Here is an 11,665-nt window from a genome sequence, read left to right as displayed (position 1 = left end):
TTCTCTTTCCCTTTCGTATTGTGTCGCTGAGGCCGTGGATAAAAAGAACAGACATTTTCTAGACGGCCGTTTGCATCATCATGGTTTCCACTAAGTATTTTAAACCATCGTTTCTCCTAGTTTCAAAAATCCCACCATTAAAAAATAAGTTCATTATTTGGCTGCGTCTTTTGGTTGATGCAAAATTCGTGTGAGCAACTGTGCATGACAATCAGTCCAGACTGCAACTTGACATTTGTCCAACAAATTGTTCACGGTCTTCTTTTTGCACTGGCTGGAGAAAATGGTAAACCATCTTGGATTAGTGGCAATCTTGTCAGCACTACATAGAAAAACTGAATGTCTTTGGAGAGAAAACAAAAATTTGGGAAAACACGGTGGGAAAAATGGTTTTTAAAAAGAGTATACAGAAGTCCTCGAGAGTCTGAAATGGAGAGAATTGTGACTACCAACGGAGAACAAACTGACGGATTTTCTGATGACTCACGGCGTACAGTGAAAGAATGCGGTTCCATTCAACTTCTTTTCAGTTCCTCACACACTCCATGTCTTTACACTGCGTCTCTCTCTATATGTACACACATCTCCTTTGGGGTTGGATCTTGTGCCGACATGAACCAAAGTTGTCAGACTAGCGTCTTGCATAATAACATTTCGATTATTTATTGTTATTCGATGCGAAAGAGGCCTTCTTTAATAAATGAAATTTCAAAATCCAAACACGGATATACTAAAACTTTCTCGCCCGTCTAATCCAAAGACTGGTGGTCTCCTTGTTTCAGTCGCCACAAAGTCAGCAGACAGAGCTCATTTTTTCTCTCGATTTTTATCAAATGCCTGGCCATTGTGGTAAAAATCCAGAGACACAAAGAAAGGAAAGTAATCACAATATCGTATAGCAATAAAAAGATGAAAAGAGAACGGATAGAGTCTCGTTCGTCCACGCGCTTCCGCTCTGTGTTTTTGGGGTTTTTTTCCGAACGACTCGAGAATACATTTATATCTAGATTCGGGCCATTGATTCGTTGCTTATTTACAATATATAGGATAGGCGTTACGGAACGCTTGTTTTCCCAGCAGGTCGTGCTTCTTCGTTCCTCTTTGGTAATAGCGTTCCATGGTCGTGCCATTGTAGACTATAGAGCACCACGAAAAAGCCCAAGGTGAACGATCGTTAAACACACCGGGTTGTCTCGTCGCGTCGCCATTAAATCGTTACACATTTATTTATCCACTTTTAATGTCTGCGTCGTGTTTGCTTCGTTCGTTTTTTTTTTTTTACTTTCAGAGAAATAAAGGAAGGGATGCTCAGGGCGAATTTTGAATCGGGAAGGGAAAGTCGAGTGGTGTGCACGTAATTTTATTGATCTTCTCGATGGGACTCCGATCGTGTTCCCATAAGGATGCAACGAGTATACATTAAACAAAAACAAACAAACAACAAGAATTGGACGAGAGGCAAACTCCGTCGATGTGTCACGTCTAAAAAATGCAATATCGAAGAGAAATTGATTGAATGGGAAAAAGATTTCAAACGGGACGAGAGAGAAACGGGGAAAATTTGTTTTCGTTCAATTTGAAAGGGAAATAAACATGGCTACCATAGACACCGTTTAAAAATTCCGGAATTATTTTTCTTGTCTCCGGAAAAAGAAAAATTTAAAACTCCCGAATTTGATGCGTGAGACATGTCGATGTTGAGAAAAGGCAGGACGAAGGACGAAAAGAGCCGGAGGAGTAGCCGATCTTCGAAACCGCTTTCTAACATTTAAAACAAAAAAACAAAAGAACAGTTTTTAGATACCGGATGAATATTGAAACATGAAAGCTTTTTTTTTCTTCTTCTTCTTCTTCTTCTATATGGTTTAATCCATTTTCGTTGTTTCTTCCTTTATTGGTGTTGGACCCTTTACTTGTGTTCATTTTCTAGCAGAACGATTAGCACCTGAACAAGGAGCTAACTCATCGATATTGACCATCTCGAGAAAAACAAAATCATCTTTTTTCTCAAGGTGGACTGAAAAAACATGTTGGAGAAAGGTTCTAACCCCTTTTATTCGATGTTTATCTCCCCCCCTCTCTTTCTATGAAAAATAAAGGCTTTCATGAAAGGACTAAAGAAAAATTGAAGTGTCTGCATTTCATTCCACATTTTCACGGGTTTCCCAGATTAAAGAGACCGGAAGTCTAAACGCAAAGAATTTGAAAATAAAAAGGCACCCCAAAAAGTATCGATGTGTTTCAGGTCAGTTAAGTTGGTCTTGGTCAAATGGTCCATTATCAAAAGTCCTGGTGACACACTCTCCCACCTGCCTCCATCGAGTCTCATATCCTTGTTCCTTTTTCTACCATCGTTGTGAGGGCTTCCGTAACCGGTACTATAGCCGTTCGTGGGGCGTTCAAGATTCGTTGACCCCAACATGCTGGTAGTTGACCAGAAGATGAATGACGTCGAAAGAGAAAAGACTGGGCGAAAAAAAATGGTAAAACCGGATGTCTACCACGTCGTCTTGTTCATGTTGTTGATTATCTGGTTAGCGTCGGTAGGTGACATCGCCGTCACTAACCAGTTTGTTACCAAATGAAGAAGCCGTTCGCTAATCAGCGAAATAAAATGCAAAAAAAAAAAATCTATGAAGCTTTCTATTTATTTTAAGATGATTTTTCTTCTTCTTATTTTTAGTTTTCTCTGCAACTTCTTTTTTTGTGTTGCTAACGTGATTGGGCCTTCAACTGGCTCTTGGTAGGTCAAGTTATACACAAGAGGACAATCAGCACGTGAGATTTTCACCGTCAATTATCGTTGCAGTTACGCACGTATAGGAATTACATTGACTCTCACCTGCCATCTACGCTTGTTATTTAGTCTCTTTCTCCTTGTCAAGTTCTTATCCTTCGTACATGATTTTCTCTGTCCCTTTTCTCCCCCAACGTTGGCGATGGTTCCGGCCGATAGGATCGAAAAGCGAAGATAAAAAAAAAAAGGAAATGCGGAAACGAAAATGTTTCATTCTCTCTCCATCATCTTGTTGGCTATCGTGGGCGGTGAGTTAGGAGATTTCCAGCTGTGCGAAATAGCAGCCGGAATGCTTTTGCTTTCCAGGTAAATCACGAAAACGAAAGAGAAAATACAAACGTCGAGACGCAGACACACACTTGCAACAGGTGATTAACCGAGCGTCAGAATTGAGAAAGAAAATAAAGAATCGGTGCGGCTTTCTCTTCGGGATCATTTCGTTTCGTTCATATTTATTGAAGGACAAGATGATCCATTCACGTTTTTACAAGGATTACGATAGGGGGTTCATACAAACGTCCCTCTCGGCTTGAATGTTTACCCTCTTTTCAACTCATCGAAAAAGAAAAGGGTGGCCTTTGGATGAGATAGATCGTTCGAAAAGATAAACAGATGGATGCACGAAAAAGGCCCAACGAGCCACGTCGAATGACAATTGTTTGTTTATCGATGTGTGGTCTTCCCAATTCGGCTGTTTAAAAGGCAAGAAGGAACCGAATATAAGAGAAAAAAAAAATCAAGACGGAATGACGGAGGGGAAATGAAAAAAAAAAAACAAACGGGTACGACTTTCTCCCGAACGCGGCGATGGTAGTTGTTTAGACGGTACCGTATCGGATGCGGGAGAAAATTCAATTTCGAACGGCATAGTCATAAGAGAAGAGCGAGACAAGGACAGAAGAAGAAAATGCATTTTCCCCCATATATGTGACGAACATACAAAACTAGAAAAATAAAGAAAAAATAAAATAAACGAACGGCTTGAACCCTGCACCGTGGGAGGTGACACGGCACACTCTCGTGTGCCTTTCTCTTCATTTCCCTGTCAAGAGACGGGAAAATGTTCCACCACTTCCTTCTCATGTACGGCACCGTTCCTGCCTTTGCGTGTCCTCTCTAATGAATCAATCCTTTTGCTTTTCTCTTCTCCGTCTTCCTATTGAAGGAATAGAAAACGATACAATAAATAGTTACACACACGTACACACAACAGAAGAGAGGAAGAAGAAACAAGAATTTCATGTCCCCAATTCATTTCCTCAGTGTGACTTGTCTCGTTGTCACTCGATGGATAGATGTTAAAAAAGAATTGATTTTTTTCTTTTTTTGCATTGCGTGGGCACGACCTATTTTCTTTTACAGGTGTTTCAGGCTCACACTCGGGAGAATTCCTAAATAACCAACCATTTAAGCGAACCCTGTTTGTCAACTAAGAACCCCACAGTGTCATTTTTTTTTTAATGGCAAGTCACGTTCGAATCACGGGGAAAAATCTTCCGAATTTGTCCAGTGTGTTTTGCATGCCTATAATTATTGTATTACCTCGTCCCTTTTGTTGTTGTTGGTTGTCTCTTTTTAAACGTTTAAAAATGTAGTCGAGAAATACGTGATTGCATACGTGTATAGTCAAAATGAATGTTGGGTGTGCCATTTCATTTGTTAGCTAATTGTAATACAAAGTAAGTAAAAAATAAATAAATCCGACCATTTTTATGAGCGAGAATGAATAAATAGACCATGACTTGACGTTCTCAAAGAGAAAAGATCAATGATTCTTTCACATTTTCGACAACAAAGAGACACATTTGCACAATGTAAATGTGTCTAGTTCATCGAGAAAAAGGTGCGTGTCAAGGACTTGATTCGAGAGAGTCAGCTCATTTTTTTTTACGGGAGATTGCATATTTGTCTTCAGGTATCCAGGTATCGAGATTGAGTCGGCACTACACGACCAAAAAGTCTGCGTGTTGAAAGAAAAGCGGTCGACGGCCCCAGACGTCCAGACAGAACAAATCGGGGTGTAGGGATTTTCTTGTTTTTTTGTGGTTTTCTTTTTTGTTTGGGATGTTTTATTTTTGTTTTTTTTGTTTTAAATGTTGCCTTTGGATTTAATCGGGAATTTGCAGACGGGGACTTGGCAACTGTGTTGGGTGTAAGGAACCATTCCGCGTACTTGCTGTTGCCTCTTTTCACGATCCATCGTGAAAACGAACACCCACAGAGAAAAAAACAAAAGGGTCCTATAAAAAATAGCTCTTACGGTTTACTTGTGTGGGTTTTATCTTATTTTTCATAAAGTAGACCACCTTACGGCATTATATAAAACCTTTTTTTTTTTTTTTTACCGCGTCTGAGACGGATATTTTGCATACCACCATACAGGGACTAGCGTTCGGGGGCTCATTGAACATGGCGGTCAAGTGCACCGAGAATTCGGAAAAAAAAACAAATTTCATGAAATGTAAACCTTAGATGTGGGTAGCCTTACAGGCACGAGGCAGGGTAAGAAAGGAAAAAAGCCGGCACGGCCGGTGAAAACTATGAGAAGGAGGGGGTGATCAAATTTTGCATAATATTCGAAGTTGGATCAGTTTGGACATGTTTCAACCAAGTGGGGAAAAGGTAGGGCAACGATTTTGATATTCAAGGGCGGAAGCAGGGGAAGAAAGTATAAAAACCGTCACGGCCTTTGGAAACTATGGGAGGGAGGGGGTGATCAAATTTTGCATAATATTCGAAGTTGGATCAGTTTGGACATGTTTCAAGTTTCAACCAAGTGGGAAAAGGTAGGACAACGATTTTGACATTCAATGGCGGAGGCAGGGGAAGGAAAAATTGAAAGTGCAAATAATCAAATAAAAACATGTAAATGATCAGCCCCACCAAAAAGCCACCTGAAAGCCACCCCTTTCCCCCCAAAAGGACAATAGGGGTGAAGGTAATGATTTAAATATTTTAGAAAATTTTTCATATAAAAAAAAATTTAATTAAAGTGGGAATTGCCTTTCATCGACGATAATCGATTGTTCCTCGCTAACCCATTAGAGATCTGCCAGCATGCACAGACATTTTATTTCCTCATATATATATATATATTTATATTTTCAGATTTATTTATTTAAAAATTTTATATTTATTTTTTTTCTTCCTCATTATTCTTAGTTTTTCGGCACAGCACAAATATTTTTCTCTCTCTTTTTTTATTACCGCTTTATTATCTTTTCCTTTGCAAAGGTGGGCATTATGTTGGATGCGGCTTTTTGATTTCCGTGTCTGGCCGGATCATCATCGGCTAGGATCGGGGTCACCGGCATTTGTTCATCAGCCAAAAAAAAAAAGATATGATTTTTTTTTTTTTTTTTTAATGGATGTCTCACCGTTCTGTAGGGTAAACAGACGTTGCCTTTTTTTTCTGATTCACCGTTCAGCGAAAAAAGTTGGAGACACTCTGAGTCAACGGGGGGAAAAAAAATGCTATACCCGAAAATGGACATCATCACGTATACAGTGAAAGAAGGTAACAAGAAAACCGAACGTTATAAGCGCGGCGGGGTCGTCAAAGCCAAACAGCTGATAAGAAAAACGCGCACCTTTTTTTTTCTTTTACTTTTTACAGCCATTTTCTTTCTTTGGCTTTTTGGCTTCCATTTTTACGAGCAGAACTTTTGAAAGAATAAAACGCAGTTCATCTTTTCTTTCGCGTCGTCTTACGATTTTCCTCTCATCTCGTCTTTGTTTTTTGTTTTTCTCGTGTGTGTGTGTGTTTTCGGGGTTTTGCTTCCACCTTTTTTTTTAGGGCAAGCGAAAAGAAAAAGGAAGCGACAGATTTATTTGCTGATCGCCATTTTGAGCAGTTCGTTTTTTTTGTTTCTTCTTTCTCCCCATTCGCTCCGCACTCCGTTACGATCCCATTGTGTATAGCGATGGCAAAAAGGAGAAAGTCGAAAGGAAACGATCACCAGATTTGTATGAATGTGAAAAAAACTCATGTCGGCATTATGCAGCCATGAATGGGGAAGTCGTGGAAACCTACTCCCCCCACCCAAAAAAAAGAGAGAAGAGAAAAAAAAGGCCGACATACGGTAATTTCAATCACGCGGGACTATCGCCACACACTTTCCTTTAAATCTGATATGATCCAAGTGAGGATACGTGAATGAGGTCCGACATTCACGGCCTACAGGGCCTACCCAACCAAAATGAATGGGCGCACGTCCATTGTTTATTTTTTATTCCACCTATTCTAAAGTTGTAGGATTGCCAGAAATGCATTGAGCCTCTGTGAATCTCATTGATAAAAAGAGAAAAGGTAATTGATGTGTACCAGAAAGAGAGAAAAAAAAAAATGCAACGAAGAAGGGCAGACAGTAAGGCAACTGGAAATCAGGCCCAACACGCCTCGAATTACACGACAGCCGGCGTACCTCATGATCTCCGGGAATTCCTTTCTTCGTGATGATTCGTTACAACAAACGCCGTTAGCGTGACAAAAAAAAAACGAAGAGAACAAAAAACGGTTCTAACAGGGGAAACCTGTTTAGATTAAACGGTAGGGAGCGATAGGAGAATCAACGGATATCTACGACGCGTAGTATGTTTGAGTTATTCAACATGGCGCACGTTCCTGCGGGTCTCAAAGTTTCTCCGCCACAGGGGGAGCGTTTGAAAAAAAAAAAAGACAAAGAATTTCCATCAATGATTTTTTTGTTGTTGCTAAAATAAAAAATAAAAAAGGGGGGTAGAAAAATATGCAACATTCAAATAAGGAAGAAATAATGACAACAGTCATTTCCCATAAGTCGATACCGCCGTCACATGATTCCATCAGATAACCCCATTGAATGAAAATGTTCGACAAGGACGTCATAGTGGACGTACATGTTCACGTCCATGCCAACTTTGATCCGAGATCTACATATGCAAATAGCCTTTGTTTCGTGAACATCGTTTATCAGTTGTTGCCGATTGCAAGACGGCACTGATGTTATATAGGAAAAAGAACTAAAGAAGTAGAATCTCGATCTTGATTGACCTGATTTTCTTGGCGCACTTGACCCGCCCAGACAGCGAGAGCACATCCATCAAGTACCACACAATCAAAAGAATCTTTCATTTCTTTTTTTTACGTTTGAAGATAACAGTATCTTCTGCTGGGGAGCGACAGGTAACCACAAACGAGTAGAACAATCCAACAATGTCGTTTGATGGAGCGTTTCAACTTCTTTATGGCATCACATTTCTATATCATTATTTACGAAAACTGCGATACGAACTGAGGTAGTCGAACCTTGTGTACATGAAGTTCTTCGTTTGGTATTTAGAATATCTCTGGAAATTTCCATTCTTTTTTTATGTGAAGTACGTAAGAGGTTATGCTTACAGAATTCTGCTCATTTCAACACGTCCGTGCAAGTTAGTGAATATTAAAAAAAAAGACAAAATGAAATTTGAATCCCCCCAAAACAGAAAAAATGTGCTACCTCGGTGTGAAAATCATCACATTCCAGACAGATTGCGTCAATCTCCCTTAAAACAGTTCTACCATAGTTGTTTTAAGTATACACACATGTACTGGATATATATTAGAGGGGCACTGTGTATCTATCAATTTGATGATGATGATGAAGTCGGCGGCGACCCAACGGCTTTGAAAATAGAAAGTAGCAGGTGGCCACACTCTCGTGCGAGTTGGTGGCTGTTTCGCCCGCCGGTGTTAAGCAATAGAGCGAAAAGGATCTCCCACATAAATATACCAATGATGCAACACATACAAAAGCATCGCTTAGAAGCCCTCTGCCCATTGAAAAAAAGAGAAAAAAAAAGGATAACTAAATAGAAAATGAAATAAAAATATAATTTCCACGCACACACAAAAAAAAAAGAAGGGCGGGCTCGCAAACGTTTCACACTCTAACGAATTGATTGATGCTGTTAGCGTGAGTTGCTGCTTTTCTGGCCGTGCTATCATCCGTCGTGCTCGTACGGAAGAGTCTTCTTCCTTTGTCCCGAGCCCAATTTTGATTCTTTTTCCATGCCTTGCAGCGAAAATTCCAGGCTTTTAGCTTTTAGAGAAGGAAAGAACCGCAAAGCGAAAACTGTTCCACTTATTTGTTTATTTGACGTTTCCTATTTGCTGATGGAAGCCGACGAAAATTTGAAAACAGTTCATCGACAGATGGGGAAGGAGCTTTCCCGTTTGCGGACGACTCCTTTCCTCGTACGACGAAACATCTGAACATCTAAAAGGCAATAATAGAAGCGAGTGTTGTCATCGTGGCCATTGTTCCGGTCACTTTTTCTTCACGGTTACGAAATGGCTGATAGACATCAGCATCGTTTTCCATTTGCAAGTTGGCGCAATCACGCGGTTAAACGACATACGTTGTCACAGTCCCTTTAAGACGAGCAAGACATTCCCATTTGAAAAAGCGGGAAATCACATTATCGTCATGCTGTGGGTGTATTGTATTTAAAATTCTCTCTTCCGTCACTGAAAAACTAGTTGCTAAATGACAAATCAAACAAAACGAAACCTCAAAACCTAAAAAAAAAAATCAAATATTGAAAAGAAGACGAAACGACGTAGCGGAAAAAAAGAAAGAAAACGAAAATGAACCACAAATTTTTTTTTTTTTTGATTGATGTGTCGTTATGCAATTGGTCCGGAAACATGGCAAAGACATAACACATAACAGAGGGGGGAGAAAAAAAAGGCCATCTGGAGAAAGTTGATCGACATAAAAATCCAACACAAATGTCTAATGTGTATTTAATAATAATCACCGTAATAAAACTTTTTAATCAAATAAAAAACAAACAACACAGAATGACTAAGACATTAGGAATGAGGTTCCGTCGAAATTCTTTATCACGCATGCAAATATCATATCTAAAACTGATCGCTAGAAGCAATCACCCGATCTGACAGTTTGAATAAAAATTCAGATTAAAAAAAAAAAAAAAGGGCCAAAACAAAAATGCCGGAACAGAATAGTAGACAAATAAAAGCAATTCACGAAATTGTTGTTCAAGAATCGGGTCGCTCTCTTCTGTAGACTCTTTTGTTCACCTAATAACAAACTAAACAATGATGGTCGCTGAGTCTATATATGTTTTCAATTCATCGTTTCTCATACCCCGTGTCGCTCTCGATGCAAGAAAATAAAAGGTGTGCGCTCCACTTTTGTTTATGTACGATGGACACGAACGAAAGAAAACTAGTTGCAAAACTGGAATAAATTCCACAAAGTATGGCTTCCATTCTGCCTGTGCGGAATTTCAAATCGCCGTAATGATACGATTGTCGGCCATTATTCGAAGCTAGAACGGAAGCGCTAGCGTCAATGGCGACCGCGGTGGTCTCCAAGTGCTGCCACTCACGCTTCTTGCCGCTTTCAACGTGATATCTCTGCGACCGCTGCGGACGCCTAAAAAAAAAACAAAAAAAAAACGATGACCAACATTATTTATTTTTTTTTTTCCTGACATTAATCAAATGAATGAGGTTATAACTTCCGATCTGGTTTTAAAGAAAGACTCTATGAGAAAACAAAAACATGCACATTTGATTTTCACTCGTTTGTTTTTGTTTTTTTCTTCGTGTTTTTTACTTTGGACATCCATCGCGTTTCCACTTGTCAACCTGTCCGGCTCTCGCTTCTTCCAATAAGCCCATCGCAGGTGTCAGGCCCAGTGAAAAAAAAAACAAAAAGAGTCACGATGATAACGAGGCCTTACAAGAATTTCCACAGAGGCCCAGCTCGTTATCGATGATTTCTTTGATGATTTATAGTGACCACCGCGGCTGTTCGCTGAGGTTTGCTTTGTTTTTATTTGAAACATTTTAATTTCGATCCCCACCCACCGTCCAACTCGGAGAAAGGGGGAAGAAGGAGGAAAAAGTCCTTGGCCTCAAAAACCAAATAAGCGTAAGCACGCAACATTTCGGCTACACGCTCGATGCTCACGTATACGTCACGTGTATACGTAGCGTTAGGTGAACCTGTAGAGAAAAGAGGATTTCAGGAAGGACAAGTTGGTTGATGTTAGAATTTCTTAAAGAGATTTACGATGACGAGAAAAACAAACAGTTTACAACTGGGTGCTGTTTTATTTATTTATTTATTTTTTTAAACTCGGCCATTCGTTGCTCCAAAGAAAAATAAAACCAAATTGAATCCAGTCACATCCAGAAATTTGTTGTTCCTTTTTTTTAGGATTTTATTTTATTTTTGTTTAAATCTGGGTTTTGTTTCTTTTTTTACACACTTGTCCCGGACTCGTCGTGTTCTTCCCCAATTTCTTTTATACACTTGTTCAACCAGCATCGTTCGGATGTACCAGTTGCGAATTCATTCCTAAAAATCGCTAACCGAAAGTAATACAGTCAAATCAAGAGAAAATGTATCCTCCTTTTCTCCGTCTATTCTTCACGAGTGTGAATCATTTCAATCTTTCTTCTGCTCGGATGATATGCCACCCTTCGTTTTGGTTATTGATGTTTTATCCCCTACATTCGAGATGTTCAAAATAGACGAAGACGGGAGGTGGCGTTGATTAGAGAAGTAGATTGCCCTACAAAATACGTAGAAATCTGTTGAAAATTGTGTCTGTTTAAAGCTTTAAAAAGATGTCAGTGTCATGACACACAGTCCTCTATTATAGACTATGCACGTCAGCATTGTGTATACACCATCTCCACTGACCGGTTAGGACGGTGAATGCCGGCGTAAAGATCTGTGCGTGTCGATTTGTGTGTGTGTCGGGGAAAAAGAAAGAAACGATCGAGACAGCTCTCCGAAAAGATGATAAAAATGACCAACGGGGGAGCCACGAAAGCCTACCGGCTTTATTCATGCACGACATGCT

The sequence above is a fragment of the Daphnia magna genome, linkage group LG1 (assembly GCF_020631705.1).
Source record: "Daphnia magna isolate NIES linkage group LG1, ASM2063170v1.1, whole genome shotgun sequence".
In the NCBI taxonomy this organism is placed as follows: Eukaryota; Metazoa; Arthropoda; class Branchiopoda; order Diplostraca; family Daphniidae; genus Daphnia; species Daphnia magna.
This window is presented reverse-complemented; position numbering follows the sequence as displayed.